The sequence below is a fragment of the Mesocricetus auratus genome, unplaced genomic scaffold (genome assembly GCF_017639785.1).
Source record: "Mesocricetus auratus isolate SY011 unplaced genomic scaffold, BCM_Maur_2.0 Super-Scaffold_100026, whole genome shotgun sequence".
Taxonomy (NCBI): Eukaryota; Metazoa; Chordata; class Mammalia; order Rodentia; family Cricetidae; genus Mesocricetus; species Mesocricetus auratus.
The window spans coordinates 22,283,258-22,300,697 of NW_024429207.1; the positions used below are offsets into that span (position 1 = coordinate 22,283,258).

Sequence of the window (17,440 nt, forward strand, 5' to 3'; positions counted from 1 at the left end):
ATCGTTTGCTCTGTCCTTCACAGAGAGAGGGTCTAGAAGTGCTATCATTCCAAGACCAAAATACCATGTTTACAGCCATTCCAATCCTGTCTCTGCCATTTTTCCATGCCTCGGACCATACACTGACTTTTCAAGTGACAACTGTTTGTCTCACCTGACTCCTGTGCATTGTCAGCTGAATTGTGATGCCATGACACCCCTTCCCCCTTCATCACTAACCCAGCCTCACCCTGCTGGTGACAGAAAGTACTATAGTACATCTGTTTAGCGTCCCATGGAGGCCATCTGAAACCGTGCCTGAGACCAGGGCCTGTGCATCTGACACATTTTCGAGGCTCTGTCTCTTCTCAGGTTGTCCCGTCCCCCTACAAAGCCAAAGTTATGGGTGAAAATGTTTTAAAATATTAAAAGCTCCTCAAAGTCATAATTACTATCATGAAGGTGAAACTTGAATAAGAGAAGTCTTTCTCTCTAGGTCAGTTATCATTTACTAATGTGTACCATGAGACTTTTAGAGGTAATGGAAGAACCCTAACTCAGGGTTCAACCCAACTGGGTTGGTATCTCACCTCTGCCACTTGTAACTGAAAATATCTGATTTCAATTGAGTGTCTCCATTTACCCACTCCTAATATGGTTATAATTGATAATCATTTCTTTCCTCATTTACTATGAAGATAACAGGAATTATTACAGCAAAGAGCAAGAACAGCACCTGGGATATGAGGACTGCTTGTATGGCACTTCTCTGCAGATAGTATCACCCAACATGGCTCCATGTGATTGTCTTCTGAGGGACTAAGGATCACAGGCTCTCTGCACAACATCAGGTATTGGGTACAACTGACAAGTAAGATTTTTAGGACACCCTGGATCCTTCAGACAATGTGGTCTGGAGACAGCTTTCAAGAAAGTGTTGCCATCCAGGTGGTCCTCATAGCAAATAAGCCTATTTTCCTGATCTATGACCCAATCTCAACTATGACAAAACAAATGCCTTCTGCACAATTGCTCTTCCAAGCCAGGATGTGGGGAAGGGGCAGAGATGTAGCTATAGCTCGCTGATGAGAAAGTATAGTATGTAAAATGATAAGTCACTTCTGTTTATTTTTCAAGTATTGCTTCCTTAAGACGAAGAACTATCATCAAGAATAATTACTTCTTCCTGAGTCCCTTTTCCCACTACCTGTTCCATTACCTATAAGTTATTCTCTTCTCCATTGTTGCCATCCTTTAACTCTGTCATCCTTTCATTCCATTTTGTTTTGCTTAGCACCCACTGCAACATCACGGATGCTCATGGGTCCTTTGAAGAAATGCCAAATAATTTCTGGGGCATTTCTCACCTGATGATATCAAATCAATCACAACATTTCCCAAGTTTCATTCTATGCAAATTGTCAATCATCATCTGCCGGATAGGACTCATTAGAATGGCAATTGTGATCATGAAAAATATCTACTAATTCTGATATTATTTTTATAAATTATGCCAGAGTCCTTTTTTAACCTAAGAAGAAAACTGCAATGTGTGCTAGTTTTATCACAGTGACAAAACACCAATAAGAGCAAGTTCAGTGGAGGGATGTTTTAAGTGTGCTTCATGTATTGAGAAGTTTGAGGACCAGAAGGGAATGGTAGGGCAGAGCAGCTACCTCACCACAGCCAGAAAGCAGAGAGACAACAGCTGCTCTTCAGGCTGATCCTTTCCCTTTAATTCCACCTGAACTCTTAGACAATGTGATGGTGTTGCTGCCCATTCTGAGCAGGTCTCAGGCCCAGTTAACCCAGTCTGGAAAAACCTCACAGACACATCCACAGGTTCGACTTGCTTATCTCCTAGGTAGACATCAATCTAGTGACATTGGTAACTAAAATTAATAATCAACGTTTTCAAATATTGTGTTTTCATTTTTCTCTGGGATGTAGACTTAGGTACATGTTATGAAAGTAGAAGGGAGGGTACTTGCAGGAGGAAGGGCATCACCAGGATGGTGGAGGCAGGGGAGGGTGATAGGAACTGAGTATAATGGCATGATATTGTAATAAAACATAATCAATTCGTTTGAAGAAGCAGGAAACACATGAACTGCATAAAGGATTAGAAAGGATCACAGTCATCCAGATCTTTCAAGATGGAAAGATTCGTGGAAGATTTTGTAGCTGACCAGAGCTGGCCTCGTGTGTGTGTGTGTGTGTGTGTGTGTGTGTGTGTGTCTATGTCTGTGTGTCTGTGATTGCAAATTTTTTCTGGGATGCTTAGGAATTAGCTAGAATATTAAAATACCTTTCTAATTCATCTAAGGAAGACTGCATCTTTGGCTCTGACTCCCTGGAATATTTCCTCCCTGGAATACTGGCCTCCTGAGACACTCTGCCCAAGGGCTAAATTTGCATGGCCTTGCAAGTAAACACTACAAAGTACTGCTGTTACTTGAAGACACAGAGAGATGCCCCAGCAGGGCTTCACTTGTCCTGCTTCCACCATGGACTCAGTCACTCTGAGGTCCCTGACAGGAGCCAGTGACATACTCATGGCACAAGTAAACAAACAAATAAGCAAGCAAATCAAAGTCACTGGTCTCTCAATCCACAGTTTCATAGGTGATTGTCATATAACAGTGGATGCACAGAGCACAAGTTATGTGTGAACAGCCAACCCCCTTGACCAAGGAACATACATGCCTGTTTGACAGGTAATCTTGAGTGCTGATGACCGTATAAGCAAAAAGAGCAGCATTCTTGAAGCCCTAAAATGAAGGATCACGCCAACCTAAATCAAATGCCCATTTGAAGCAGACTCCAAAATATCAAGGACATCACATAAATTCACATTTATTTTGTTTATATTTCAGCCTCATGCAAGACGTGCATTTCAAGAAGCAGCATAGAATTAGTTACTTCTCAGAGTTTGAAGATATGGTTTGAGGTGCTTCTAAACAATGATGTGCTAAGGAAGGCCTCTCATCAGCACTGACTGTTACAGGGTTAGTTTTTCATATATATGAAGAATTACTGTATATTTTATTTAAATCTTTATAAGAGACAGATATTCTAGATCTCAGTTCCTAACAATGTCTTTCAACCCCCTAATACCTCTCTATAATCTTTACTGTGTAGTAAAGAGTTCTGTTTCCTTCCTCTCTACACATTTTAAAAAATTTACATATTGGCTTCTTATCTGCATATATGTTTTTCCACACTTTATTCTCAGTCCCTGGCAAGGTAACAAAAATGCCAGCAGCTAGTACTACATACTTGCCAGCAAATGGCTTTAAAAATATTTTTCTGATAAAAGTTGTCTGTGATTCTGGGATTAAATCAACACCTCTTTTTCCTTTATTTAGAATATAGATGTTCAAGAATATGGAAAATTATATTAAAAATAAAGTCATTTTGTGCTACTGATTATGTATTATAACTGAAATACAGTCACACCTACACATACACTGGGGAAATGTTTTCGCACACCATTCTTTGAATAGTGACTTGTAACTTTTAATTCTCTTTCAATTTTCAGATGTTAAAAAGAAACTTTTCAGCAGATAAACAATTTTGCAAATTGAAGTTGTAGTCCAGTAGTAGGGTATTTGTCCAGCATGTATAAGGGTCAAAGTTTCATTCACAGTACCAGAAAAAAAAAGTAAAACTGAACGAAGAGAGACAGGAGAACTGGCAGCTCTCAGACACACAAGAGGTTGAGGATTTACGCTGAAAATGCTGACTGCCATGGTCATGGAAGATCGAAGCGAAGAATAGAAATGACCTGATTGGTCACAGTGCCACAGTTGCCTTGTTTGAAGATATTCTCAGTTCCTATCCCCTGATTGAATGAAGTCCAACTGCTGGTTATAAAATACTCTGTTAATTTAAGCTTCTCTTTCATTTATCTACTAGTTTCTGTTTGTCATATAGATATTAGATATGCTCAGCATATATTTAAATACACATAGTGGTACTCGTACACACAAAGACATACAAACAGCTTTTTCACATATGTCTGTATATGTAGCATGTATATGCGTATGTGTGTACATGCAGGTGTTCATGCACAAGTGGGCATACACAAAGGTAGGGTCAGACACTGACTGCAGAATCATCTTTGATCACTATCCACTCTATATGTTGAATCAGGGTCTCTCAGTTGAACCCAGAATTCACCAGTTAGGCTCTCCTAACCAACTAGCTTATCGCAGGCAATCCCTGCCCCCAAGTTACATACACTAGAATTACAGGTGGTCTACTAAGCCACTTGGCATTTACATGGGTGCTAAGGATCCAAATTCTAGTCATCACACCTGTTCTGCCAGAACTTACCAACTCCCCACCCCTGAAATTAATTTACTTTTTATAGGTTGAAAAATGTACTTTTCCTTCCATTTTGTTTAGTATCCAAAGGATAATGAACAAGTTAGAAAACACTTTTGCACAATAACCCTCAATCTTCACAATAATCCTGTGAATGAGTACCATTGTTTTTATTTGGAGGTGTCATAAATTTACAGTGAAATTTATGGTATATGCAATGGGATGTTTTGATCCATGTGTGCACTGAGGAAAGAATAAATTGAGCAATTGAACATTGCTGTTTCCTCACAGCTGTCTTTGGACTTGGATTTTTTTGGTACTCTTACTTTGGTACCCTTGTCATAAATTTTAGCCTGATATTATACTGTATAAATAAAATGATTGATGTTCAGTAATACCCACCACAAAACGTGCAGAAGACAATGCAAGTCTAGCCCTAGACCACTGCTAACTCATTCCCACAGGCTTGCTCTGTCTCCCAGCAGCTGCAGTTCCATGCTATTTTCAATGCATCCCTTCATAGTTCCTTCTGAGATTGTTGCTTTGTCCAAAGTGACATCTCAGTGGCACTGCTGTACTTCCATCTTCACCAGAACCCAGGCCCATCCATGGGTCACACATCTCTGGATTTCAGCTGTGATTCACTGTAGATACGATCACAATACAAATGGCAGGCTCCACTGTCTAAAAAGGTATCTGAAACTTTCAGAATTGGAGGTATACTACTTGTCAGATGAGAATTATGGACACACTCCCATTATTTTTGTGAAGCATATAGGCATTTTACTAGAAAATCCTAAATAATTGAGGAACACCTTGTTAATTCTATATTAAAGGAGCTGTGAAAAAATAACTTTAAGTATATATTATCTTATATTTTATTTAAGAGCAATAAGACATTTAAGTCAACTAGGGAGAAAAAGCTACTTCAAATTCATGCTGTTTTGAATAAAACTATATCAATTTAACAAGAGTTCATTGCACAAAGAAATGCAGTTATTACATTGTTGCATGCATTATGGGAAAGTGTATGAAATTATGATTGTGCTGGCCAAATTTTCATCTTTGTGTCAAGGGTTCTATGCCAATTTCCATCCTCATTTGATCAGTTTGGAGAGTGTTTTCTCTACTAACTATGCATTTCCACTTTCTCTGTAGACCATTAACCCTATGACTGTTACACCAGTCCAATTTATGCACAGACTGAGTGGGTTGAATCCCACAGCCCATAAAGTGAGCTAAAACACCTTCAAGGATTCATTGCAATTGCCTTGAAACGTGCCTGTCAATAGCAGACTGTTTGGAAGCTCTGAAACCTAAGCCTCTGCACCCTCTGTCCTCAGCAGACATTCCACATCAGCACAGAGCCTGATTTGACCTTCTCCTAGACTTTAAGTGGCATACATCCCTAATTCTATTATGTCCTGCCTTGTCACAGAGTGGATCTTCCCACTCAAATTTCAGTCAGTATTCACACCCCTCTCCCTGAATGATCAGACCTCCATCCATATCCAGTCCCTCTCAAGGAACAGAGGTATCTGTGGTTTAGATTAAGGCAATAGAGAAAATGTTGACGTTCTACACGAAGTTCTTCCATAGCAGAGGAAAGAGGAGCAAAGGCTGGTAGGAGTAAGAATTTAATCAGGCTTCTCTAATAAAGAGGTGTGTATGGTGTTTACTGTTGGTAACTATTTTGCATATGTAGTTTGAACATCCCCTGATGTGGAGAGAATTCACAATCTGTTCTGCAAATGAATGCTTTGAACTCTACAGTTTAGCTGGTTTCCCTGGAGAACTGAGGATACCCAATCAACATAGCCAGACCTGATGATTATCTTTCCGATTTTCAAGCTTCTTCACCAAGGGCATATAAGACTGCACTAAGGACAAGACAAAGCCCAGATGTTGTGATTTCTTCACCAAAGCTTTTTGTAAGGTCAGGCAAAGGAAGACAAAAAATAAATAAATAAAGCATAATTACTGTTAGTAAAATTCAGCCAACAAACAAGTGTGCTACTAAGAGTAAGACTGATTTGCAAAGAGAGGGATCAGGACGTGGATCGGAAACAAAGACGTCAGGAAGCAGGGTTCAGCTAGATGAACCACCTGGGAAAGGCTGTACAGGTGGAGGTGAGACCGATTTAAATTATGAAAGTACAGTAATGGTGCATCAGGGAGCAACTAGAGGTCAATTTGAAATGTTGGGTGACCACTGGGGACCTCCCCAGTGTGTACTGTTGAAATAACTTTTTGGGCTCCAGATATCCTCACAAGATCACAAAACTCATGTTTATCACACGTGCATTGCTGTCTGTCTTTGACGTTCCTCTGCCTTGTCATTCTTTGTGTTGATACTTATGGTGTCCTACCTATCTCATCTTCTTCCCCATTTACCACTTCACAGTTTCTGATGAATAATCAAAGATTTGTGGAACACTGACAAGATAATGACAGCTCAGATTCTAGGACTGTGTCTATGGTACTGCTTGTTTTTGTAGTACTTGGTAACAGAGTTTTCCTGAAACCCTTTTACACTCAGTCTTACTTAAGACATGGCAAAAGGAGACTTGTGACACTAACTCTCTGTTCTGTGCTTACTTTAAAACTAGTCTGATCAGTGTGTCTTGACTGTTCACCCTCCAATTCTTTACCTTTAGAACTCATAAGTGATTAATTTCCTGAAGTGCCATGATATTCTTACATCTGCCTCCTGATTTCCTACTGCTTTACACAGGTAGCAAGAGTACTACAAATCAATTGTAGGTAGTTCAGGGACCTTTTAGAAGACTGCACAGCCCTGTGTATTCAGTAGATTTTCATTGTTTGCCTCAGTCAAAAGTAACAGAGAATGTAGGCAGCTGTTGATTACTTTTTCCACAAAGAAAAAGAAAAGCATGTTTAAAACCTAGAGTCTGGGTGTGTGTGAACATCCTACTTGTTCATCTTCTGCTGCAGGTATGGGCAGTCATATCCAGTGGGTAAAGGCAAATTACAATAAGAAGTTGAATGAGAAAAATCCCTGGAAAATGGCCAGCTGATTAAGTTCACAGCACTGAAAAATTAGTGGACCTATCAGCCCACATGTCTGGATGCACATTTCTGGTGATGTAAGACAATAGCCCACAAAAGCTGGCATGATGTTTCCTCTCTTACCTTTTTGGTTCATTGTGTTCTCTCTGTATTGGGTGGTTCTTATCACAGCCATGTGTACTTAAGGGTCCAGTTTACTCTCCCTGCTGTGTCTAAGAACTGTGATGTTTGTTTCCCCTTTTCCCTTTGCTAAGAAAACATCCAAAAGGTACAGTAGGGATTTGGTTTTCTCTTCATCTTTTGCTTCTTTACTTTGCCCCCTATCTTCAGGCGAGTTTGAATTGGCAGCTACTTTGCCCATTCCCAGGAGGAAATCCTGCAAAGCTAATGATGCTGGTAGGGGTTCCATTCATTGCAGGAAAATGTCAAACAAAGTACTTAGGAAGTGCAATTGGCTGGAGAATGTGGCTGTACATTATTATTTATGGGGGAGGGGGAAGGTAGGTCCCTCAGTTCCATGCATTTACATGTCATTTTTTGTCTGTTTCATGGAGTTTTATGTCAGGTTCAGCTAGTATGAGTTAATACAGCTACTTCTGCTGAAACCTAAATTCACTTATTTATAATTCCATACATATATTTCCAGATACAATCTGAGAATCTGGGTAGTCCAATGAGAAACAAGAGTGTATTTGGGACTTACACAGCATGTACACATAACACAGAGAGAGAGAGAGAGAGAGAGAGAGAGAGACAGACAGACAGACAGACAGACAGACAGACAGACAGACAGACACAGACAGAGAGAGGGTCTCCTCTATCATTCTTACTATTTATATTGCATTCAAATTGAGTGATTTGATTTTACCAGACTCACTGCATAAAAGTATGCAGCCTTCCTCCATGACTCTTACTATTTATATTGCATTCAAATTGAGTGATTTGATTTTACCAGACTCACTGCATAAAAGTATGCAGCCTTCCTCCATGACACTCAGTGGTCTCTGCTTCCCTTTGTTCTGCCTATGATTCTGGGTCCTTCTTTATAGGAAATCTGTACAATTATACTGTCTTTTAGCATAAGAACACACAGAATATAGTTGATGTGTTTGCTACATTTGCATCACCATGACCCAATACCTGACTAAACAAAGAGATTTTGACTCATAGTTTCAAGTGATTTAAGGTCCTCATTGAGAAAGAGCCAAGGCAGCTGCTGTTTCAGTGGTACCAAGAGGAAGAAGAAGAGAAGTGAGCTGGAGAGAGACAGTGGGCTCCATCTGGAGACACACCCTCAAAGGCCTGCCTTTAAAGACCTTCTTTTGTCCAGCAAGTCCCTTCCTCCTTGAAAAAGAACCACAAACTAGAGACTTCATTCAAAACATGAACCAGTAGGGGCCATTTCAGATTCAAACCATAACAGTTGGTGATTGTCATAGATTGAATTATTTTCTGTCAAAATATATAAATTAGAGATCAAAATCACCACAGGATATTTTTTGAGTCTTTGAAGGGTATAATTAAAAATAAGTCATGCCATCAAGGTAGAGCCCTGATCTGTCTAATAGGACTTTTTTTCAGAATATACCTCTCCCCCATCTCTGTCTCTCTTTGTCATTCTCTGTCTCTCTTTCTCCTGCTTTGCACAAGAAAAACCACATGCAAATGTAGCCCTTTGCAAATGTAAGAGGGATCTCATTGGAATGCAGCTCTTCTAGTACCAGGATACAGAATTCAGTCCTTCACTAACAAAGCCTAAGTGTCTCTGAGGAAATGAAATCCCACTGTTTCAGCGACTTCATCTGGCCTTTTGTTGTGAGAAACCATGTGGACAAATCCAGTGCCCAGTAAATGCATCTTGTAGAAACTCATTTCATTCTCTTCATGCCCTCTGACTTACGTTCCTGTTTTGTTTTGTTTTGTTTTTTCTAATTTTCAATCCTTATCTGGAAACAGAAGATATGTAAGAAATTTTAGAATAGGACACAGAGTTCACATGCTCTTTGAACTCAGCTGTCTCTGATATGAACACTGTGCATGGTCTTAGTAACATCTCTGAAATCAGAAAATCACTGTTGATCTCTACTGTGAAATCAGCTGCACTTGGCTTCCTGGTCAACAACTTCAGCATCAATGCCCTGTGTGTGGTGCTGGGTATCAAACTAGATCCCCAGGGAGCCTCAGGTGCCCCTTGCTCTAACTTGTGTCAGTTCTTGTCCTTGTTTCCCTCCTGTGCACTTGGAACATCTGAAGAATGTTGGTCAGCTGTTTTGTATGTTATTTTTCTAGTTTGGATTTCCTGATATTTTCCAAAGATTAGCTTCAGGTTATGCTCTTCTAACATGAAGAACACAAGACATGATTCATGATGTTCTCTGCTCCTCATAACAAGGAGTGTGTGGAATCATGTCTCACTGTGAGGATGCTGACTGTAACTGCTCTGCTAAGGTAGGACCTCAACTTCATAGTCATCCTTTTCCCTTTGTAATTAACAACTTTCTTATGGGCAAATTCTTGATGAGTATAGAATGGCCTTTTTCCTTTCTGTGGTAGTTTGAATATAACTAGCCCCACAAGCTCATAAATAGTGGCACTATTGGAAGGAGGTGTGGCTTTGTTGCAATAGGTATGGCCTTGTTGGAGGAAGTATGTTACTGTGGGGGAGGGCTTTGAGGTCTTCATTCTCAAGATATGCCCAGTGTCTCAGTTCACTTTCTATTGCCTGCAAGATCAAGATGTAGTTCCTTCTCCACTCTCAGCTCTTTCTCCAGCACTATGTCTGCTAGCAGCTACCATGTCCCACCATGATAATAATGGAGTAAATATCAGAAACTGTAAGCCACCCAATTAAATGTTTTCCTTTATAATAGTTGCCATGACCATGGTGTCTCTTCACAGCAACAGAAACCCTCAGACACCATCCAACTCTGACTAAGTGTTCAGAGCATGATTTGAGGAAAATACTACATCTAGCATCACACTAGGCAGCTACAGTGGGCATTCCAAAGAAGCAAGCAGTTTAACAGAAGCTAAGATAAGCAGTTAGCTGGAAAGAGGTCTGTACAAGCAGGCAGTTTAACAGAAGCTAAGTTAGTTGCGCATCTTGACCTCAGGTTCCTAGAATAGTTAGGTAAGTTTCCATAGGATTTTCTATCAAGGAAATCAAATGCTAGTTAAACCTGAAATGGTCCCAGCAAGAAAACAAGATGAAGGAACCTCTGCATTGTCTTGCCCTGTCATACCACAAACTGTGTGATTGACAAGAGAATTTTGTTTCCTATAGCTCTAAAGATTGGAAATGCCAAGGTCATCTTGCTGACTGATTTGTTGTCTGATAAAGACACTTGCTGGACCATAGATGGTATCTTTGCTCTTATATGGTACATGATACAAGATACCATCCTGGGAGTCTTACATAAAGACACCAATTACTGTTGTAGAATTGGAACACACATCTTAACCAGTTCCTGAGAAATGCTGTCTCCTGATACCATCTATCAGGAGTTAAGGTATCAGTATGAAAATTGAGAGGAATACATTCATACTTAGAACCAGGCTCTCATTATTTCTGTATATATTCCTTTTTCTCAATTCTAAGTTCAGAATTACTAGGTAGACCTGGCAGGGGAAGTCTTTCTGTGTATACATTGTCCTATTAGTTGATAAATAAAGCACTGTTGGCCAATAGGAAAGCAAGATAGATGAGATAGGAATCGAGGAGGATTCTGGGATGTGTAGTCAAGAGTGGAGAGTCACCATGTAATCCCTGGAAGAGAGAATGCATGAGGCTGCATCCTTGGTAAGATAAGACCTTATAAAAATATATATTAGTAATTATAGGTTAATAATTAAGTCAGAGCTAGCCAATGAGAAACCATAGCAAACAGCCATCAGTTTCATAATTAGTAAAGCATCCTGCTTTTTCATTTGGGACTGACATGGCTCTGGGACCAGACTGGCAGGAAGAATGTTTGTTACATAGACCCTTGTGAAAACCAAAGTTGTTTTTAACCCAAATGCTATATCTGTATACTATCCAAGTGTGTAGGTATTAATGTGCAGGTCTTTGTGCACATATGTTGTGTGTATGTTTGTATGTGCTTACGTGAGCATTTGGATGTATGTGCAAGAGTATAGTACAGGGCAGAGGTAGACTTGAGTATCTCCTTTAGTTGCTCTCTGTCATAGCTTTAGAGACAGTGATTCTCATTGAACCTACAGATCAATCATTATCTAAACTGGATGGCTAGATGCTGCACTCACTTTGATATGGGTGCTAGAGCTCCAAACTCAGGTCTTCAACTTCCTGTGTCAAACACTGTACTTACTGAGTCAACTTCCAAGATGCTAATTCTTTTCATTGGCAACTTTATGCTGTTTTTCAATGTCATTCCTTTTATCTACTTCCCTTGTCTAGTCAATATATGTAAATCATGCAGTCAAAATTGTTTATTACGTTTTGAATTCTATTTGTGTTTTCCCCTAAGAATTCCTGAGTATGTAGAATTCTAGTAGCACCAAGCACAAATGCCACACACATATCCTTTGTTCTAATGTTGATATTTATTTTTATTTTACTTTTGTTTTCAGTGCTCAAAGAAAGTGCCTCACACTTGTTAAACAACTGATGTACTTCAAAATTACCTTGCCAGCCAGAAGAGAATATTGGAATAGGTGTCAGTCTCACCTAGTCCCTTCTACCTATCACCATATCCCTAGTTTTCCCTCCCCACTCATGTTTAGAAGCCAGTACATTCATTTCTGCCTTATGTTTCCCACAATTTCTTTGCATAAATAATTTGTATACTCTCCAAGTTCTACAAGGAATAGCATATACTAGATAATCTTTATAATTGACTTATAAGTATTTTAATTAAAAGACAAAGACAAATATGTAACCTCACCTTATGTCATAGTTTCTGTTCCATTGCTATGAAGAGACTTACAAAGAAGAGCATTGGGTGCTTCCTTACAGTTTCAGAAATTTGGTCCATTATCATTATGTGGGAAGCATGGCAGCAGGCATGGCAGACACAGTGCTGAAGAAATAGCTGAGAGCTGCATTCTTTTCAACAAGCTCAGAGAGAGCCTGTGATTGGTTTGAACTCATGAAGCCTCAAAGCCCTCCTGCAGTGATACACTTTCTCCAACAAGACCACACACCTCCTAATCCTTTCAAATAGTGCAACTTCCTTGTGACAAATCTTTCAAATATATGAGCTTATGAGGACCAATTTTATTCAAACCACCACACCTTATAACCAATGACAGTTTATTAAACTGGAGATGACTATATAGAGTTGGAGATGACAAAGATTCAAATTAGAATATAGATTCAACTAAGTAGAAAATATGTTATCTTAGGATACTAACATTTCTAAAATTTTGGTATCTTGTCTATAAGAAATAATATTAGTGCCCAAGTTTCCTTAAGGATTAAATTAAGATTACATGGAAAGTATTTAACATAGTATACATCATTTGGTTAAGATATCAAGATCTGATGGCTGAGAGGCCAGCATGGGACTGATCCAGGCCCCCTGAATCTGGGTGTCAATGAGGAGACTCAGGCAATCTATGGGGTTTGTATGTATCCATGGCACACAAATGGACTTTGGGGACACATCCCACAATTGAGGGATGCTTTCTCAATCTGGACACTTTGAAGCAGGGTCCCTCCCAGGAACGAAATGACAGAGATCACCCATGGAGGGCCCTACCCTCCCTAGGGAATGGAGTAGGAATTGGGTGTGGGGGGGTAGAGGTACTGGTGGGAGTGAGTGAGTGTGGAGGAAAGGGAGAGGGAGCTGGGACTAACATGGGAAGCAAGCTTGTTCCTAATTTAAATATATAATAAAATTGTAATAAATAAATGATATCAAGATCCCTGAAGCCATGGTGACTCTAAGGGTATTAACATGACAACTATGACTTTGCAGTTAACTAAGCAAAGCCTCTAGCATTATTTTTCTATTATGAGAGTAAATTTGATTGGCCAGAGATGTAGATGAAAGATATATCCATCCTTACTGTTAAATTGGAAGAAAGTTTCTGGCTGTGTCAGACAGAAATTGCAGTAAAATGCATATAATTTAAAAGTCTCAAATACTCAGTTATTCATCTTAGCCTCTTTCAGTTTCTCCAACAGATTTATAAAGTCTTCTGCACAGCTCATACAATAGCTGTATGTAGAAAGTGAGTTTGTACAAGGCTAGATCTCACTGGAGTTCATATAACTTTTATACCAGAAAAGTTATTGAAGAAACATGTTTGTTCCTCTAACTGAAGGTACGCTGCTAGAATTTTTAAAAATAAGTTCAGATTGTTAAATGTGAATTTAAAGTGGGTAAATCTTATGCAAACTGATCATAAATGCTTTGATACATTTTGTCCTAGTAGTTCTTTGACATTTATTAAAATGGTTATGCTTATGACAGATGATGGGAGAAAAAAAAACACGAAAGAGAAATATCTTCCTGCAAGAATATTTCAGTCTAGTCCTGCCCCAGAAATCACTTGAGTCAGTGAAACACAATATGAAAACGAAATTTCATGGCTTGGATCTTCCGAAACAGAGCCAGAGTCTGCCTGGCCCATTCATAATTCATTGGGGGCATTCAGAATACATTTAAAACTTATTGTAACGAATTAGAATATTTCTCCAATCCTCCTTCATTTTGTGTATTGATTGACTGTTAGATAGCAAACACTGTCATAAATGGAAACAACTACAGTGAGAACCCCCACTCTAGCAAGCCTACATTGAGTAGGCCAAAATTTATCAATCAATAAAATAAAATAATTTGGGTGGTGGTAAATGTTGTGAGCGAAGTTAATGAATATAAGAAATGGAGAAGTTTGGTATGTTGTTAGGATTAGGTTAAGAAATCCTTTCTAAAAGCAGAATATCTAAGAATAGAATTGGAAAATTAAGGGCAAGAACTACATGGAAATCTAGAGAAAGAATGTTTGGTTGAAAATTCAGAAGAACAGAATAAAGGTAACAGAGGCCAATGGATGGATAGAATGGGTGGTGAGGGTTAATTTGGGATGATTTGGGGAGGACAAATGTCAGGTCATAATGTAGATGGGTCTCTTTCACCACAGTGCTGACACCAGGCCATAAGGAATCAAGAAGGAATCAAGGCAATAAGTAATGCATTCTTACATGGGGGCAGGTTTTGTTGGGATGTTTTGAATGCAGAACCTACAGAAAAGTTGTATGGAGTGCACAGAAAAAGGAGGGATGGCAGTTCCCATAAACATCAGTCTTCCGGTTTCTAATATCCTCAACAGTTCCAGTATGGAAGTTATACTCACTCTCTAAATGAAAAATCTGTATTCCATTTCTGGAGAAAAATAACAGAAATGCAATGTTCCTAAGCACAATAAAACAGGTTGCTTCCCACTGAAGGGCTTGGCACCCCCACTGCTTTGAGCAGTCCCTTGTTTGGGGAGCCGGCTCTGATGCTGTTTTCTCTTCTTGTATAAATAGAAATACCCAGGGTTCCATGTATTCAATGAGTATTCAATGAGATAGGAAGCCAAGGCTGGCCCCAGTTTAGGAAACCCATTCAATCTGTGAACTTGTTTAAAGCCAAACCACTTAGAGCTTGACCTATTCAGGAAGCCTTGCTGGCTTTGAACTATGCTTCATCCCACAGCACTTCAGAAATGCTATTTTGTTGACGTGTGTGTGTGTGTGTTTATTTGTGACTTAAGAAGAACCATGCTGAAAATTTCAGTGCCCTTGTCCAAGAATGAGCTTTGTTCGCTGTCCTTAAGATGAAAGAACTTTCATTAATTATAAAATAGGATGATACACTATGATGTCTAATAGATCTCCCAGAGTGTAGAAAAATTGGACTTCCTTCTGCCAATGGGAAAAAAATTTCTGGACACGTAATGTAATGTTGCCTCTTATTTCTAGTTTTGTAGTTTTCTTTTGGGTTTTAAAGACCAGTGTAGGTTGTCTGGGATTTCTGCGTAGTTATGTTTTGTCTTTTCAGATTGAAGCATTGTGTTTATTTTTTGTTCATCCCTGCCCCCAGGATATCAGTTGCTTAGATTTATCCAGTTTTCAAGAAAATTATTAAGGCTGACTTGGAGAAAAGTATTTATGTTGGCTTGGCCCCTACTTCATTGCCATATACATTTTAAATGACCCAAAGGAATTATCCGTATTAATAAAAATGAATTATTAGTATATCTTAACGTTTAATAGTTGAGGGCTGATTTCTTATGCTTTATTTTTAGAAAGAGGGGCCTCATTTGGAATTATAGTGGGCACACTGGATATACCATTCTCTATTTCCAAGCCTCCTTTTGGAGGAAGCCATTCTAATGGAAAACCTTACCACAGAAACAACACAAAGGGCAATAGATTCATCAGAGAAGGAGTCCATGCATCTCAACAAAACACTTGGGTTATTTAAAGGGCAGAGAAAAAGCTAGAACTTGACTAACAGACACTGACCACACACTTAGCCCATGCTACTCCCATAAAGCTTAGGAAGGCTGGTGCTTATTTGTATATGGGCCCTATCAAGAGTGCACCCATGAGACTTTGGGGCAGGATTCACTAGAGATTTGTGAATGTCAGTTTTCCAGGCATGATTTTAAGTAATTCAGCACAGTTGAGGCCAGCAATGTTTCAGGCCAGAGCAATAGAAAAAGCATTGGCTGTGGGGTGAGGGTTCATAAGCCAAATGGTCTGAGAAGCGGCAGGGTACAGCAGCTTTGTTACAGAATGAAAAACACTGATGAGGTAGGGTTATGTAAATATTTTCAACTTGGGAATCTGAAGTTGACTTTTATCAATACTGTGTTCAGCAATGCTGAATGATTTCTTTTGATTGTGAAAAGGATTCATCTATGAAACAATGATGCTATGTACAGCCATGAACTCTTTCTTCCTTCAGCATCAAGGCAGGGAGGTATTGTACTGTGCTCAGGACCAACATGAAATCCAGCTACATCTGACTTTGCAGTTGACTGCTACCAGGGACTTTGTTCCCCCAGCACTTCAACCAGAAGGATGCATTGGCTGAGGTTTTTTTGCAGTTGACTTGGTAGCAAATGAGTTTTAATTCCAGATTTTAATGATTTAAACCACACTCATGTTCCAGAAGTAGCAGAAGTAGAAGTGCAACTAGTTGGGGAGAGAAAGAAGATTAATAAGAGAAGAAGGGGGAAAAAAGAGTATGATCAAAATGTATTGTGTGCATGCATGAAAATGTCCTAATAAAGTCTATCATTATGTATAATTAATATTGCTAATAGAACACTAAAACGGTGCAGTAAGAATGTTTATGTGAATCTCCTTCTGGGAGAAATAAAAAAATGAATACACTTTCTTCAAATCATACCATTTAGAATTATAAATCCCAAACCTCTAACTTTAGAAATTTCTGGGGGTTGTTCTGCCTTGACTCTGTGAGACTTGTTATAATCTTATGCTCTTTGGGAGTTCCTGATCCCACTAGACCTAGTTATCACTGGATCTCAACTTTGTTAGGAAGGGCAAACTACCTACCAGTTAAGGTATAGTCAATACCCAATCACACAGCTGCTACTGTCCTAGTATTCTACATAATTATTCCTGTAATTATTCTGCCAGGTACTCAGCAAAGACAAATATGGCTATTTCTGTGTGTGGTGTAAGAAGTAAAGTCATCCCTTAGGGTCCATGGGATATTGCTTCCAGGACTTAAGCGTATATGAGCACTCAAATCCTGTGTATGTGCTCCTTAAATACTTCAAACTATGCCTAGATTATTTATGAGAGGTAGCACAATGTAAATACTGCACATGTAGGTGTTATCAGTACTATGTGCAGAAAAGAAAACTGTTTCATGCATTCAGTATGGATGCAAATTTTGAATTATTCTCTTAACTAGTATTGATTGACTCCGAGGTTGCATAACCCATAGACACAAAGTATACTTTGCTTCTAAAAATCATCTTAATACAATAACCCTGTAAAGAAGATAATATTATTATCCTGGTTTAGGAATGAGAAAAAACATACAAAATTAATTTTTTTTCCTAAGGTCACACAACTAGCTCCTCCTTGTTAGGAATCAGAAGTGCAGTATTATGG

General features: G+C 39.1%; 1 long non-coding RNA gene across 2 annotated transcripts; it reads left to right on the plus strand.

Annotated features, from left to right (window-relative positions):
- The first annotated feature begins 245 nt into the window (after positions 1-245).
- Positions 246-3,854, plus strand: LOC121134176. 2 transcript variants are annotated; one of them, XR_005871220.1, is made up of 4 exons: positions 246-475; positions 678-830; positions 2,856-2,987; positions 3,521-3,854. It is a non-coding gene; the product is annotated as an uncharacterized LOC121134176 (long non-coding RNA). The 2 variants fall into 2 exon arrangements; XR_005871219.1 differs by having other exon boundaries at positions 246-351.
- The last annotated feature ends 13,586 nt before the right edge of the window (positions 3,855-17,440 follow it).